The sequence below is a fragment of the Hyperolius riggenbachi genome, chromosome 6, assembly GCF_040937935.1.
Source record: "Hyperolius riggenbachi isolate aHypRig1 chromosome 6, aHypRig1.pri, whole genome shotgun sequence".
Lineage (NCBI taxonomy): Eukaryota > Metazoa > Chordata > Amphibia > Anura > Hyperoliidae > Hyperolius > Hyperolius riggenbachi.
This window is the reverse complement of record NC_090651.1, coordinates 267153809-267169834: the sequence shown is the minus strand read 5'-3', so window position 1 is coordinate 267169834 and position 16026 is coordinate 267153809. Positions and strand designations below refer to the sequence as shown.

The following is a 16026-nucleotide window of genomic DNA, read 5'->3' as shown; positions in this document are numbered from 1 at the left end:
TATCTTGTCTGCCCTGAGCAAGTGGTAAGGCAACTGTGGAAGAGTGGGAGTGTCGTATTGTATTAGGTGGACCCTTAGGGGATGGTGGTGGATTCTTGTTCTTATCACTGCCCCAATTATACATGTTGCCAAGTGCATAATCTGTTTTGTCTCTCTGGAATTTTTTGATCTTTTTCTCAGTTAAATCCTTTTCAAAGTGGTCAATTGCAACTCTTACTTTTTTCTCCCACTCATCGAATTCTTTCATAGTTTTGTACTCAACTAATTCCCCTTCGATGTCTGGTAACACTAATTGTACTCGTTTTAGGTTGTGTTCCCTTTGTGTGATGGAAATATTCATCCATGTTGTCGAGCATGTGTTGGATGCTACCTGCCAGTCTGCCTCCAGGTCTGTGTCTAGGAAATCACACTCTTTCTTGTTCCTCAGACCCCTAGGGGCAATGTGATGTCTAATGTATTCCTTTAAAAAGAAAGCGTCAAATCATTGTACAGATTCATATTTCTTGGCTTCCTCATACTCCCTAAATAAGCCAATCATAGAAGACAGCTTGGAGCTATAATCCTTGTAAGCCTTGGTATTAGTGATGTCTGGCATTGCATTCCCCCGTAAGGGATCTGTCTCCACCATATCACAAATGTTACTCAATTTAGCAGTAATGTTCTGTTTAAATAAAATCAATTTTTCATCTGTATTAATACATGCCATTCTTATAGAAAAGGCAATCAGTCTTGACAGTCAATAAATCAAATAAAAAAATGGCAAAGATCAAGAACAGTAATAAATAATAATAAAAACAGATTAATGAGAACGATACCCAGCCTTTGTATTGTTGCAATTTTGCGCTAATCAAACAAGGCGTTGTTGGGTATAAACTGCAACCACTAGCAGCTCCTCAACCCTGGCTGAAGGGGATAACTATGATAGCAAGAAAAAGAAAAAAGGAGGAGCGCTCCGTAGTGCATTAAAAGTTTTTAATCATAAAACACTCAAGGTTGTAAAAACACTTACTAGAACGTAGTAGACAACAAGCATATCTTTGGTTAAAACCCAATCGAACAACCATGGGTGGCAACCTGCTCCTCCTCTATGGCCAGCAGTGGTGGGTGTTCCTGATGGTGGTGGACAATAGGAGCCTTCCCTCTGGTAACCGTGTGCAGTGACCTCACAACACATTTTGGCGCATCCACGCCTTTGTCAAGTGAGTCACTGCTATGCACACGTGAGGAATATATAGCCCTAAGGGCTGGGCAGGGAAATAATCGAGTGACCTTGTTGCTATGGGAACTGAAGGTAGCACTTCCGGTTCCCAAAGGAAAGATTTGCATAGATTAGTAACCATGGACTCAATGGTACTTACTGAATGGAGCCCCCCCGGGGAAGGGGGGGTGTCCAGCCGCATGACCCATCCTGGCTTTTTGTCGTGTGGTTTGCAGGAATGGACTGGATCGCGGCATGTTACATCGTCCGGCCGTGTTGTCAAACAGGTGGGCGGGGTGCAGGACGTCACGTGTGACGTATCGCAGCCCGATTGGGCCGGTATCGAGTGATGGGAAGGTCTGGAGGACGGACACACTGTGGGCTGTGCCAGAGGGAAATCGTCCCTCTCCCGGCTGTGGGAAATGGGACTGCCCACGCTGGGCGGAGCAGGGAGCGACGCTACCCTCCTGCAGGGCGGTCTGGCTGGTGATAGCGTGCTGCTGCTAAGCAACAGCAATATAAACACCTCTGGTGGCGGCTCTCTTAATGGGATAACTGAGGCTGCTCATGGTGGACGGGGCTAGAGATGGCGGAGCCCTCCAATGGGGCGAGCTAGCTGTTCATGACGTGTTGTTGCTAAGCAGCAACAATGTAAACACCCCGGATAACGGCTCCCTAGGTGAAATGTACTGAAACAAAGGGTGTATGACCAATGTGTTGGTGCATCTGTATTGCCTGTGGCCGGCCGTGTGATCACTCAACAGATTAACCAAACGTGGGGCACTAGGTGGTAAACCTGTCATACATCTGGATGTGGAGTCAAGAAATATGAATCTGTACAACGGTTTGACGCTTTCTTTTTAAAGGAATACATTAGACATCACATTGCCCCTAGGGGTCTGAGGAACAAGAAAGAGTGTGATTTCCTATACACAGACCTAGAGGCAGACTGGCAGGTAGCATCCAACACATGCACGACAACATGGATGAATATTTCCATCACACAAGGGGAACGCAACCTAAAACAAGTACAATTAGTGTTACCAGACATCGAAGGGGAATTAGTTGAGTACAAAACTATGAAAGAATTCGATGAGTTGGAGAAAAAAGTAAGAGTTGCAATTGACCACTTTGAAAAGGATTTAAAGTGGACCCAAATTAAAAATACAAGATTTCAGAAATAACATCTATTTTCTAAATTATAATAATAAATAGCAGCCTTTTTTCAGCTGCATGATGACAAATATAAAATATTTTACATTTATTGGAGGAACCCCTCCCTTCCTTTCATATTGCCGGGACAGAATCCGGCAATCTGGTTTAGTAGATGGTCTCCAGCAAAGGAGGAATTGCTAATGGCTGCCACCTGTATAACCCTAGTAATGAAAAGAGAAGAGTGAAAAGTATGCACTGAAATCCTCATAGGCTTGAAGAAGTGTTTACTTATCTTTGTATGTGTCAGAGTGGTGCAGCTAAATATTTTGAATTAAAAAAATGTTTGGTTTGGGTCCGCTTTAACTGAGAAAAAGATCAAAAAATTCCAGAGAGACAAAACAGATTATGCACTTGGCAACATTTATAATTGGGGCAGTGATAAGAACAAGAATCCACCACCATCCCCTAAGGGTCCACCTAATACAATACGACACCCCCACACTTCCACAGTTGCCTTACCACTTGCTCAGGGCAGACAAGATAGGCCTTCCACCCGAACAAACCCAGAACAGAATATGTTCAATCAAGGGAATCAGAAGGGTCGAGCCAACTATGACAGAAAGGGTGCCCCAGAGGGGCAGAACGTTCGGAGAAGGAGTAGAAAGGACCGTTACAAAGATAGTAACCTAAGAAGGGCTATGGATCAGCCAGAGATGGCACGACACTCGTCCAGACCGCCAAGATGGGCACAGTCGTCCAATCAATACAGAGATGATCACACAACGGGCAGCGGTAGATTCAACACACGGGGCTACAACATGCCCCAGAAAAATTCAGTACCTGAAAATGGCAGCCGATTCAGTACGCTTGAAGTTCAAAGCCTCAAGAAAATAGTGGAAGTTAGAAACGAAAAAGTAAGAGAAAAAGAAAAAGAGGGGGTGCACGCTAAGGATCCAGTCCAAACAATGGGAGAAATTGATGAATCCTGGGCAATGGCGGCCATAGAGCAGGAGCACTATCCCAGAAATCTAGAAAGTACTAATGCTATCATGGAAGAAGCTTCCTTCTCAGAAGCCATAAGAGACCCTAAACAGGATGCGGCTCGTTTTTTAAGATCACGGTTTCCAGATGACACCAATCCCAGGGAAAAGACCCCAAGAGCGAGGCCGTAAAAAGCAAAAAAAGAAATCATTAGAAACTTTTGTTTTACAAGAAACAATTAAAATTTTCAATCTCTCATCCCATAAGCTCAACCAAGGAGAATTGTCATTACTCACAAAGGGTTTGAATTTTGCACCAACGGTTGCCCCCAATGAATTCCAGCTATTTAAAGATTTGAACAGATTCATTAGGGACTTAACTTTACAACGATATTATGGTCTCAAGGAAAACTCGGGATCCAGCACCAAAGAAACAGCAATTTGTGACAACCTGGGGGCCCCCAACCACAGAATTTGGAATTATCAGTCCTACAAGATTTTGAGGACCTGCTAAAGGAACAGCTTGAAGTATCCGATAGGGAGGGGGGCCGGATTACCTAGAGCCATTGGAGATTAAGCCCAGTCATTTTAAATCAAAATCAATATTCAATCCTGTTTATGCTAAAGGACAACACATAAACAACTTCTATCAGGCTACCTGGTGTCAACTTAAAAATCTTTGTAAAAATGATACCAGCACACCACGGAAGAAAACTAATCTTAATCACAAGGAAAAACAATCCTTAAACTCTCTGATGACTATAACAAAAACATAGTAATAAGACAAGCAGATAAGGGGGGTGGAGTTGTGAACATGAAAGAAGGCTACAGATTATTCGACGACCCAGGGACATACAAAGAGTTACAAACAGATCCAACTGGTGCTTTCGAGTTGGAATTGAGAACAATAATTGATAAAGCATGAGACTCAAGAGTCCTCACAAAGGAAGAGAGATCATTTCTCATCAATGACTATCCGCTGATACCATATTTTTATCACATCCCCAAGGTGCACAAATGCAAACAGAACCCACCAGGAAGACCTATAGTTGCAGGGATGGATGGTTTGTTGTCTCCATTATCCGAATACATGGACTATTTTCTGCAGCCAATCGTGACAGGGACCAAGGCCTACACCCGCGATTCAAGCCATGTCCTAGAAATTCTGGAAGACTTCAGGTGGCAACCCGGATACAAGTGGGCATCACTGGATGTCAGTTCCTTATATACTAGCATTCCTCATCACAAGGGAATAGGAGCTGTCAATTATTTCCTAATGAAGGATGGAACTTCAATCTGCTACAGGCACAATTCATCCTAAATCTTCTAGAATTCTCCCTAACACACAATTATTTCAGCTTTGGGAAAAAATACTATTTGCAGACCTGCGGGACAGCCATGGGGGCGAGGTTTGCGCCGGGTTTTGCCAATTTGTACATGGCCTTTTGGGAGGAGAACCACATCTGGGGCCCCCACCCATTCGGAGAAAACCTTGCCCTGTATCTGAGATATATAGACAATATCCTTATCGCTTGGGACGGAGCAGTCGAGGAGTTCGTTCAATTTACACAATACTGCAATTAAAATACCTATGGCCTTGAATTCATCCATGTAATGGAGGAGGATACAATAGTTTTCCTGGACCTGGAATTATCACATGATGAAGAGGGTAACGTCAAAACACGTACACATTTCAAACCAACCGCAGGGAACTCCTTTTTACATAAAACAAGCTGTCACCATCCAAAGTGGATAAAGAACATATCACAAAGTCAGTTCTGCAGGCTGAGACAAAATTGTACGACAGATACAGACTACCAGGAACAAGGGGAATACTTGAAGAAAAAATTCTTAGATAAGGGATAAGATAAAAGTACAGTAATTACTTCAAAATAGGAATTCGAGAGAAAAAGGAGAACGCCAGCAATCGGAAAGAGAACATCCAGGGACCTTGCTTTGTGACTAATTACAATTCGAGGGCTCGGGAAATCGAATGTGTAATCAATACAAACTGGCCGCTACTTTTAAGGGATCCTATATTGGAATGGAGGCTTATAGCAAAACCACAAACAAGGTTCAGAAAGGCAAAATCCCTCAAGAACAGAATCGCCAAGAGCAACATCGGCCCAAACAATAAGTCATCACTCCCTCAACCATCTTATGTAGCATAACAGGCAACTACAAATGTGGTAAGGCACGTTGCAAGTGCTGCAAACACATGAGTTACAGATGCAAAGAGATCAATGTCAACAGTGACAAGATTGTTTTGAAACAATTCATCAACTGTTCATCAACACACATTGTCTACCTCCTGTCCTGCAGCTGCCCCAAATATTATGTGGGAATAACGACTAGGCCCCTGAGGGAAAGATTTGGTGAGCACAGATGTGGTATAGAGGAAGGCTCAGAGGGCCATAGTGTACCTTGCCACTCCCTGAACTATCACTGTCAGTCAACAGACATATTAGTGGGGATAGAAATTATTCCACCTGATCTTCCCGCCGGACTAAAATTCAGGAGGTTGTGCGAAAGGGTGGCCTACTGGATTTTCAAACTCAATTCCCTGTCTCCAGCCGGGTTGAATGAAGAGGTAGAAATTGACAGATTTATCTAAATGTATTCCAACCGAATTCAACCCCTCCCCCCCCCTCCTTTCCCATGGGCTATACACTTTGCCTTTGACCAGTGATGCTCGGATACCCCTTTTTATTATTCGAGTTTGGTCGAATTCGAATAGTAAATTATTCGAATTCGGTCGAATATTCGAGTCGAATATTTTTTACTATTCGATTCGACCTCGGACTTCGAGCTCACTATTCGAGTCGGTATTCGAGCTCATTATTCGAGCTGACTATTCGAATTGGCCTTAAATAGCTTCCAACACTGGTTTTGAGGGTGAATGATGCAAGAAACATCTTTTTTTCCAAGTAACAACAGCAAGTGATTATGTGGGGATGTTCCTTTAAAAAAAAAGGTGGAAAGAGAAGAGAAGTTGTGTCCAAAATTCTGTTCAGTAGTGTATATACTTCTTATTCTTCTTTATCTTCTATATCTTCTTCTTCTTCTTCTTCTTCTTCTTCTTCTATATCTTCCTCTTCTTCTTCTTCTTCTATATCTTCTTCTTCTTCATTTTCTTCTTCTTCTTCTATATCTTCTTCTTCTATATCTTCTTCTTCTTCTTCTTCTTCTTCTACTATATCTTCTTCTTCTTCTTCTTCATCTTCTTCATCTTCTTCTTCTTCTTCTTCTTCTTCTTCTTCATCTTCATCTTCATCTTCTTCATCTTCTTCATCTTCTTCATCATCTTCTTCTTCATCGTCTTCTTCTTCTTCTTCTTCTACATTATCTTCTTCTTTTTCTTCTTCTTCTTCTTCTTCTTCTTCTTCTTCTTCTTCTTCTTCTTCTTCTTCTTCTTCTTCTTCTTCTTCTTCTTCTTCATCTTCATCTTCTTCTTCTTTTTCATCTTCTTTTTCTTCATCTTCTTCTTCATCATCATCATCATCATCATCATCATCATCATCATCATCATCATCATCATCATCATCATCTTCTTCATCATCATCATCATCATCATCATCATCATCATCATCATCATCATCATCATCTTCTTCTTCTTCTTCTTCTTCTTCTTCTTCTTCTTCTTCTTCTTCTTCTTCTTCTTCTTCATCTTCGTCTTCTTCATCATCTTCTTCTTCATCGTCTTCTTCTTCTTCATCTTCTTCATCTTCTTCATCTTTATCTTCTTCATCTTTTTTTCATCTTCTTTTTCTTCATCTTCTTCTTCTTCATCTTCTTCTTCTATATCTTCTTTTTTTATATCTTCTTTTTCTATATCCTCTTCTTATTATTATTTTTCTAATTCGTCTTCTTCTTTTTCTATATCTTCTTCTTCTTCTATATCGTCTTCTTCTTCTTCACTTATTTCTCTTTTATATATATTTTTTTAAAGAAATGCAGCTATTTTTGAGCGTAATAAATAGCTGGTGGCGCACGCATGTTGGAAGCGCCATTGTATGTGCTCCCTGGCAGTGGAAACACACAGACAGCAGGAGGTAAATTCAGCAGCAGCAGCAGGAGGAGGAGGATGATTGTGTGGCAGCAGGCAGTCAATGAGGCAGGCAGCGAGACATAATAGGCTGTGTGGTACCTAGCGGTGGTACCAGGCCATAAATACACAGCATGAGGTTCCAGACAGCGGTCGTGAAGCCCACATCATGTCCAATACACAACTGGGACAACACAGTTTTCAACCCGGACACCTCTAAAAATAATATCACAAAGTATTAATAAAAAGAATATATATTTTGTTTGTTTTTTTAAAGAAATGCAGCTATTTTTGAGCGTAATAAATAGCTGGTGGCGCACGCATGTTGGAAGCGCCATTGTATGTGCTCCCTGGCAGTGGAAACACACAGACAGCAGGAGGTAAATTCAGCAGCAGGAGGAGGAGGATGAGTGTGTGGCAGCAGGCAGTCAGGTAGGTAGGCAGCGTGACATAATAGCCCTGGTACCTAGCATTGATACCAGGGCTGTAAATAAACACAACAGGAGGTCCCAGACAGCGGTCGTGCAGCCCACATCGTGTCCAATACACAACTGGGACAACACAGTTTTCAACCCGGGCACCTCAGAAAAATTAAACCTTTTTTTTTTTTTTTAATGGTTTACTTTTTTTTTTTTTTTTACAGCAAATTACACAGATATAGCTATTGTTGGACGTAATAGCTGGTGGCAGAGTGGCAGCAGAAAGTAATTCTGTGTACCCTGGCAGTGGGAAACACAGACAGACAGCAGCAGCAGCATGAGGAATGGAGGAGTAATGAGAGTAGCTATTGTTGGACGTAATAGCTGGTGGCAGAGTGGCAGCAGAAGGTAAATCTGTGTACCCTTGGCAGTGGGAAACACAGACAGGCAGCAGCAGCAGCAGGAGGAATGGAGGAGTAGTGTGAGTGTGGCAGCAGGTAGGTAGGCAGGGTGACATAATAGCCCTGGTACCTAGCGTTGATACCAGGGCTGTAAATAAACACAACAGAAGGTGCCACACAGCAGTCGTGCAGCCCACATCGTGTCCAATACACAACTGGGACAACACAGTTTTCAACACGGGCACCTCAGAAAAATTAAACCTTTTTTTTTTTTGTAATGGTTTACTTTTTTTTTTTTTTTTTACAGCAAATTACACAGATATAGCTATTGTTTGACGTAATAGCTGGTGGCAGAGTGGCAGCAGAAGGTAAAATCTGTGTACCCTTGGCAGTGGGAAACACAGACAGGCAGCAGCAGGAGGAATGGAGGAGGAGTGTGAGTGTGGCAGCAGGTAGGTAGGCAGCGTGACATAATAGCCCTGGTACCTAGCGTTGATACCAGGGCTGTAAATAAACACAACAGGAGGTCCCAGACAGCGGTCGTGCAGCCCACATCGTGTCCAATACACAACTGGGACAACACAGTTTTCAACCCGGGCACCTCAGAAAAATTAAACCTTTTTTTTTTTTTTTTTTAAAGGTAAATACAGGCAGCAGGGGCAGCTATTGTTTGACGTAATAGCTGGTGGCAGAGCGGCAGCAGAAGGTAAATCTGTGTACCCTGGCAGTGGGAAACACAGACAGACAGCAGAAGGGCAGTACACAGCAGCCCACTGTAGATGTAAAATGTGTGGCTGCAGGCGGCGTAATAGTCAAAGTGAACCAGGCTGGCTTAGTGAGCAGGAGCCAGGAGGTGGTAAAGGGTGGTAAGGCACATTTACGATGGTTCTTCCGGCAGCCAGTTCATGTCCCCCTCTCGCCGACAACAGGGGCCAGGAACTCGCCTTCCACCCACGCCTGGTTCATCTTGAGAAACGTTAGTCTGTCCACAGACTTGTGAGACAGACGTGAGCATTTCTCGGTGACCACGCCACCAGCTGCACTGAAGCAGCGCTCGGACAGCACGCTGGAAGGGGGGCAGGACAGCACTTCCAGGGCGTACTGCGCCAGCTCGCTCCAGATCTCCAGGCGCTTGACCCAATACTCCATGGGATCAACAGGGGCATCGCTGTCAAGCCCGCTGTAGGACCCCATGTAGTCAGCCACCATTCGGGTCATGCGCTGGCTGTGACCGGAGGAGGATGCTGCTGCATGCACCTCCTCTCTAGTCACTGCTGCCGGAGCCTCTACAGTCCTGTAGAGCTCGTTGCTGAGAGACAGCAGGTCTGTGGGGCGCTTGCTGCTGGATGCAGGCACCTGCTGCTGCCTCTGTGCTGGCTGGACAGTGGGGGTGGAAGGCTGGAGGAAGGCTTCCTCCAAGCGCTCAACAAGGGCCTGCTGCAAGCTCCTTATTTGTTGCGCTGGGTCTCCTCCTGCAGGCGGCAGGAACTGGCTCAACTTCCCCTTGAGGCGTGGGTCCAACATCATGCTGATCCAGATGTCCTCCCTCTGCTTCATCTGGATCACCCTGGGGTCCTTGCGCAGGCACGTCAGCATGTGCGCTGCCATTGGGAAGAGGCGGGCCACGTGTGCTGGCACATCGACGGCAGTGCTGTCCTCATCCTCCTCCTCTGCCGCCTCATCCTCTCTCCACCCCCGTACCAACTCAGCTGCACTGTGCTGATCCCCCTCATCAGCAGCAAGGTCAGGGACCTCCACCAAGTCCTCCTCCTCCTCCCCCTCAGAGGTGGACTGTGCAGCTGCTTGCCGCTCCTGCTGGTCCAAGGCTGCCGCTCCCTGTTCCAGCAAAGCATCGAGAGCCCTGTTCAGCAGACAAACCAGGGGCATCCACTCGCAGACCATAGCATGGTCCCTGCTCACCATGTTAGTGGCCTGCAGAAAGGGAGCCAGCACTAAGCACACCTGCTGCATGTGCATCCAGTCATCATCGGGGACGATGGACGGGATGTTGCTGGTCTTGTCCCTTCTCTGAGCGGCGGAAACAGTGGCCAGGGCAAGGTACTGGTTGACAGCGTGCTTCTGTTCAACCAGACGCTCCAACATCGCCAGGGTGGAGTTCCAGCGAGTTGGAACGTCAAGGATCAGCCGATGGCGTGGCAGCTCCAGCTCCTTTTGCACGTCTTCCAGGCTCGCACAGGCTGCAGCCGAACGCCGGAAGTGACGCACAACGTTCCTTGCCGTTTCCAGCAGTTCGCCCATCCCCTGGTAGGTGCGCAAGAACTTCTGCACCACCAGGTTCAGCACGTGGGCAAGACAGGGGATGTGGGTCAGGTTTCCCCTGTCAATTGCGGCAACCAGATTGGCCCCATTGTCGGCCACCACCTCTCCGACTCTGAGGCCTCTGGGGGTCAGCCAACTCCTCTCCTGCCCCTGGAGTTTGGCCAACACATGGGTTGCCGTCAGTTTGGTCTTCCCAAGGCTGACCAACTGCAGCAGCGCTTGGCAGTGGGGGCCTTCACGCTGCTGCTGAGGCGGGGGGTTTGGCCAGGTGTGCCGGAGGATGGCAGAGGATCGGAGGAACCTGCTGCAGTTCCCCTGACCCTGTGGGGTGGCACCACCCACTGTGTTGCTGCTGCTGCTGTGCCCGCTGCTGCTCTCCCATCCTCACCCCCTTCCACCAAGCTGACCCAGTGGACAGTGAAGGACAGGTAGCGGCCTGTCCCGAAGCGGCTGCTCCAGGAGTCCATGGTGACGTGGACCCTTTCACCAACCGCGTGCTCCAGCCCTCACTCCACATTGGCCATCACAAAGCGGTGCAGTGCAGGAATGGCCTTGCGGGCGAAAAAGTGTCTGCTGGGAAGCTGCCAGTCTGGGGCTGCACAAGCAAGCAGCGCACGCATGTCGCTCCCCTTCTGCACGAGCGTGTACGGCAGGAGTTGGGAGCACATGGCCCGTGCCAGCAAGCCGTTCAGCTGACGCATGCGACGGCTGCTGGGAGGCAGAGCCCTAACCACCCCCTGGAAGGACTCGCTCAAAAGTCTCTGGCGTGGCCTTTTGCTGGCACGGGAATCAGCGGACACAGCAGAGGAGGCCACTGAGGACTGGCTGCCAGAACAGGCCTCAGTCTCGGCGGCAGGAGTTGCAGAGGGGGGAGGAGCAGTGCGTTTCCGCACTCCTGCTGGTGCTGCTGGAGGAGCAGGAGGGCGGGTGGCTGCTGTTGCTGCTGCTGAAGGCTGTGCAGTGATGGGTGTGGTGCCACTGCCAGCACCAGAAGCCTTCAGCCTCTGGAACTCCTCATGCTGGTGGAAATGTTTCGCAGCAAGGTGGTTGATGAGCGAGCTGGTGCTGAACTTTAAGGGGTCTGCACCTCTGCTCAACTTCCGCTGACAGTGGTTGCAAGTGGCGTACTTGCTGTACACTGTGGGCATGATGAAAAATCGCCACATTGGTGACAAAAACAACCCCCTACGGCCTGGAGCCGCTGCTGCCTGTCTCCCTGTGGTGGTTGGGGCGGGGGCTTGGGTGCGGCTGGTGGTGGTACTGGCAGATGCTGCTGCTGCTGCTGCTGAGCCTGAGACACCAGCAGGCTGTGGGACCTGCCTACTGCTGCCAATGCTTGCAATGATGCGCCTCCTTGCAAGGCCCACAAGCGCATCCTCCTCCTCCTCCTCAGAGCTGCTGATGACGACATCCCCTGGAGCTGGTGGCACCCAGTCTTTGTCTGTCACCGTGTCATCATCATCATCCCCCTCCTGAAACATGTCCTGCTGGGATGATGACCCCCCAAACTCCTCTCCTGATGCATGGATGGGCTGCTTGACTGTTGCCACAGTCTTGCTGTCCAATCCCTCATCCCCCAAAGTGCCCATCAGCATCTCCTCCTCCAAATCGCCAACAACAGCAGACAATACCCTGATGGTGCCTGGGGTAAAAATACTGCTGAGTGACAGGTCGCCAACTTGTGACGGTGAACTGGCCTCCTCCCCAGGCCCTGCTGGGCGGCTGCTGCGAACAGGGGTGGTGGTGGTGGTGAGGGTGGAGGCCTCGGATGCAGAGCTGATGGCGGGCTGCTCATCCTCCGTCATCAGTTGCACCACAGTGTCTGCATCCTTTTCCTCAATGGGACGTTTCCGACCCGGCTGGAGGAAAATAGGAGCAGGTACTACACGCTGCTGCTGCTGTGTCTCTGCAGCGTGAGTTGCTCCTGCTGGGCGGCGCCCAAGGCGTCCACGGCCAGTGGCTATAGTAGGAATGTTAGCCACTGACGCAGCTGCTGCGGAACTGTGCATGGTGGCGCGGCCGCGGCTTGCCACAATGCTACTCCCTCTCCTCTTGATTCCCTTGCTGCCCTTCCCCTTGCCCAAACCGCGCTGGCTGCCACTTCCAGACATCTTTGATGTTTTGGGCGTAAACAAAAAAGTTTTTTAAAAGGGCGGGTGAAAAAGTGGGGTACTTTAATGGAGTGGGTTGGTGGGTGAGGTGACACTAATCACTAAGTGATTAGATCGCTAAGTGATTACTAGTACAGTACTAATACAAAATACAATAATTCAGTAATCAGTATAAGTGTGAACAGTGAGTGTGTCCCCTAGTACACTAACTAGAAAATACAATAATCAGTAGTAATCAGATTAAGTAGAAGGAAATAGAGTGTGTGTGTGTACTGAGTGCACGCACACACACCCACACGCAGGAGCTAGCCTATGAACAGTGACTGAGTGTCCCTAGTAGTAAGTAGTAAGTAAGTGTACAACTAGAAATTACAATAATCAGTAGTAATCAGAAGGAAATAGAGTGTGTGTACTGACAGTGCACGCACACACACACGCAGCGCAGGAGCTAGCCTATGAACAGTGACTGAGTGTCCCTAGTAGTAAGTAGTTAGTAAGTACAACTAGAAATTACAATAATCAATAGTAATCAGAAGGAAATAGAGTGTGTGTACTGTGCACGCACACACGCAGGAGCTATGAACAAACAGTGACAGTGAGTGTCCTAGTACAGTTACTACAAAATACAATCACTCAGTAGTAAAGGACAGCAGAAACACTGGTATAATAAACTAACAGAGGACAGGAGGACAGCTGCCCACACAGGCAAGGCCCTGAGGCCTAAAGCAGTGTAAGCTTGCCTGCAGCAGCTGTGTCTGTCTCTATGTAACACACAAGCTACTAACTAAAATACAATGTCTATCTATCTAACAACAATATAGGTGTGTATAGGAGGTGTATGTGAGCAAAAACGCTAGGTAGTTGACCACAATAAAGCTCTTGCTAAGCCAAAGCACAAAGGAGCAGATCTCTCTCTGTACAAAGTCAGGCAAGGACGGAAAAACGGAACATGGCGGCCGCTATTTATAGGGTAGGGGCTGGCCAGGGTCCCCCTCTGTGATTGGCTGCCGTCAGAGGGCCTGGGAGCCCTCTGATTGGCTCTAAGGACATCAATCTGGGCTATGACGCTATTCGAGCTCGGTATTCGAGCTCGAATATCGCTGTTTGATCGAATAGCTCGAATAGTGAATGGGCTATTCGAGTTCACTCGAATAGCCCATTCGAATAGCTGCAGCTATTCGAGCTCGGTATTCGAGCTCAAATAGCTGAAAAAAGAGCTCGAATATTCGAGCTACTCGAATATTCGAGCTCTGCTGAGCACCACTGCCTTTGACATCACACCCCTTATCCAGCCGGTTATGACACATCTACAAACATTCCTCTATCATTATTTCCTCCCATGACAGTGAGGTACCTGGGGGTCAAGTAACTCCCAATTTCAGGCACATAACAAATAGCAATTTGTGAATCTCAGTGTTACCATCCCTCGCTTCAGCAACTAACATCAATGCCAATGTTATTTAAATCATTATTTTTACTATATTCTGTTCTTATTATTTATTGTATTTTCAAAATTGTTTAAACTTTATTATGTTCCCTCTTTGGAGTGACCACAGGCTCCACATCCAGATGTATGACAGGTTTACCACCTAGTGCCCCACGTTTGGTTAATCTGTTGAGTGATCGCACGGCAGGCCACAGGCAATACAGACGTACCAACACGTTGGTCATACACCCTTTGTTTCAGTACATTTCACCTAGGGAGCCGTTATCCGAGGTGTTTACATTGTTGCTGCTTAGCAACAACATGTCATGAACAGCTAGATCGCCCCATTGGAGGGCTCCGCCATCTCTAGCCCCGTCCACCATGAGCAGCCTCAGTTATCCCATTAAGGGAGCTGCCACCCGAGGTGTTTATATTGCTGTTGCTTAGCAGCAGCACGCCATCACCAGCCAGACCGCCCCGCAGGAGGGTAGCCTCACTCCCTGTTCCGCCCAGCGCGGGCAGTCCCATTTCCCACAGCTGGGAGAGGGACGATTTCCCTCTGGCACAGCCCACAGTGCGTCCGTCCTCCAGACCTGCCCATCACTTGATACCGGCCCAATCGGGCTGCGATACGTCACACGTGACGTCCTGTACCCAGCCCACCTGTTTGACAACACGGCTGGATGATCTAACATGCTGTGATCCAGTCCATTCCTGCAAAGACAGGACGGGTCATGCGGCTGGACATTCCTCCCCCCTTCCCCGGGGGGCTCCATTCAGTACGTACCATTGTGTCCATGGCTACTAATCTATGCAAATCTTTCCTTTGGGAACCTGAAGTGCTACCTTCGGTTCCCATAGCAACAAGGTCACTCGATTATTTCCCTGCCCAGCCCTTATATATTCCTCACGTGTGCATAGCAGTGACTCACTTGACAAAGACGTGGATGCGCTGAAACGCGTCGTGAGGTCACTGCACACAGTTACCAGAGAGAAGGCTCCTATTGTCCACCACCATCAGGGACACCCACCACTGCTGGCCACAGAGGAGGAGCAGGTTGCCACCCATGGTTGTTCGATTGGGTTTTAACCCAAGAGATGCTTGTTGTCTACTACGTTCTAGTAAGTGTTTTTAAAACCTTGCGTGTTTTATGATTAAAAACTTTTAATGCACTACGGAGCGCTCCTCCTTTTTTCTTTTTCTTGCTAACATGGGAAAAGTGCCCCTTAAAGTGGGATTGTCAGCTACAAAATCAAATTCCATTTACCCACTGCTCTGTGTTTATTATGCAGAGAGCAACCTTACCCTGCATTGCAATTACTCCAATCTAATCAGAAATATTTTTGCTGTAATAAATCTTATATCAGTCAGCATGGCTCTATTTGGACCATTGCTGACTAGAAGAATGTTTGTCATCACCCCTCCCACATTCCTGCTCCTCACTGATTGGCTGAGGGCAGTTTAGTGAGCTATTGAAATATGGTCTATGCTGTGCTCTCATGTGTTTGAAAAGCAAGCTAGATATGACAGTGCAGTTTCTAAGAGGAAAAAAAGTAAGGGAGGAAATGACATCAGGGCTATCTGCAGTCAGAAGAAGCAAAAATGAAAAATGCCAGGAACTGTTTTCTCTTTAAATTACGATATAACATTCACTGAAATCAAAATGTGGACAGTACAAAACATATGTGATAGTATTGTCAAGTACAAGTATTTATCTACTTATATATGTGTTTTTTTTCCCCTGGGATACTATGGCTGTCCCTCCTGCTTTAAACATGGACCATATAAGGCATGGACCATATATGAACCATATATGGCAGCACAGTGGCATAATGGTTAGCTCTCTCGCCTTGAAGCACTGGGTCCTGGTACGTATCCCAGCCAGGGCACATTTTGCACAGAGTTTGTATGTTCTCCCTGTTTCTATGCGGGTTTGCTCCGGACACTCCGGTTTCCTCCCACATCCCAAAAACATACAAATAAGTTAATTGTCTTCCCCCTACATTGGCC

At 47.1% G+C, this 16026-nt stretch overlaps 1 protein-coding gene across 7 annotated transcripts in view; it reads right to left on the bottom strand.

Moving 5' to 3' along the window:
* The window catches only part of TMPRSS5 (transmembrane serine protease 5), a 154746-nt gene that overhangs the window by 115250 nt on the left and 23470 nt on the right, over positions 1-16026 (bottom strand). The window lies entirely within an intron of this gene.